Source organism: Sinocyclocheilus rhinocerous, unplaced genomic scaffold, assembly GCF_001515625.1.
Source record: "Sinocyclocheilus rhinocerous isolate Xijiao unplaced genomic scaffold, SAMN03320098_v1.1 scaffold404, whole genome shotgun sequence".
In the NCBI taxonomy this organism is placed as follows: domain Eukaryota; kingdom Metazoa; phylum Chordata; class Actinopteri; order Cypriniformes; family Cyprinidae; genus Sinocyclocheilus; species Sinocyclocheilus rhinocerous.
The window spans coordinates 24780-25993 of NW_015628680.1; the positions used below are offsets into that span (position 1 = coordinate 24780).

The following is a 1214-nucleotide window of genomic DNA, read 5'->3' on the forward strand; positions in this document are numbered from 1 at the left end:
AAATAAAATGCATCACGGTTTCCACAAAAATATCGGGCAGCACAACTGTTTTCAACATTGATAATAATCAGAAATGTTTCTTGAGCAGCAAATCAGCATATTAGAATGATTTCTGAAGATCATGTGACACTGAAGACTGGAGTAATGATGCTGAAAATACAGCTGCGCATAACAGAAATAAATTACAGTTTAACAGATATTCACATAGAAAACAGCTGTTTTAAATTCTAATAATATTTCACATTTTTTACTGTATCAAATAAACGCAGCCTTGCTCAGCAGAAGAGACTTCTCACTAGTCTTCTGTTCTCAGCAGCCGTCGCTTCAGGGTTTCTGGCAGTTTGATGTGATTGGCAGAGGCACGTTGAGCTCTGATTGGTCCGGAGGGACTGATCCTGATTGGCTGTTGTTTTGTGTTTCAGGATGGCCGCCTCAGTGAAGGTAGCGGTGAGAGTTCGGCCCTTTAACTCCCGCGAAACCAGCCGAGATGCTAAATGCGTCATTCAGATGCAGGGAAGCTCCACCTGTGAGTCTTTACAGTACAGTTATTATCAACATTTCTTCTTATTACATTTTCTTAAATACTCAATTTGTATTTTACAGTGAAAGATTACAATAGCGGTAGTTTGTATTTTGTTTAATATTTTAATTACTAATCATAATAGCAATAATAATATAATATATATTATTATAATAATAGAATAATAATTGCAATAATATAATTATACTAATAATATGATATAAATAATGATTATGTTTTATAGTTAAATATAGGTAAATAACCACACATTTTTTTGGCCAAATTGAGCAACCGTACAAGCACAGCAAACCTGAGGCTTTTTTTAATGCATTTTAATCCACAACTGCACTTTTTATTTTGAAATATCACAGTCTGCGATGTCTTTGAAGGGAGCGTGAGCTGCACATCTTCTGAACGTCTCACTCTGTTGTGTTTGTCGTCTCACAGGCATCTGGAACCCCAAACAGCCCAAAGAAGCAGCCAAGAACTTCAGCTTTGATTATTCGTACTGGTCTCACAGCTCTGTAAGATCCTGCGCTGCTGTTCACTGCTGCTGTCTGAGCTCCTGTGCCTCTGAACTCACTGTGTGTGTGTGTGTCTGTGTCTGTGTGTCTGTGTCTGTGTGTGTGTGTCTGTGTCTGTGTGTGTGTGTGTGTGTGCAGGAGGAGGACCCAGCGTTCACGTCCCAGCGGCA

At 39.0% G+C, this 1214-nt stretch overlaps 1 pseudogene; it reads left to right on the forward strand.

The window, feature by feature from the left end:
* Positions 1 to 1214, forward strand: part of LOC107737958 (kinesin-like protein KIF1C) — a 29470-nt pseudogene that overhangs the window by 5283 nt on the left and 22973 nt on the right.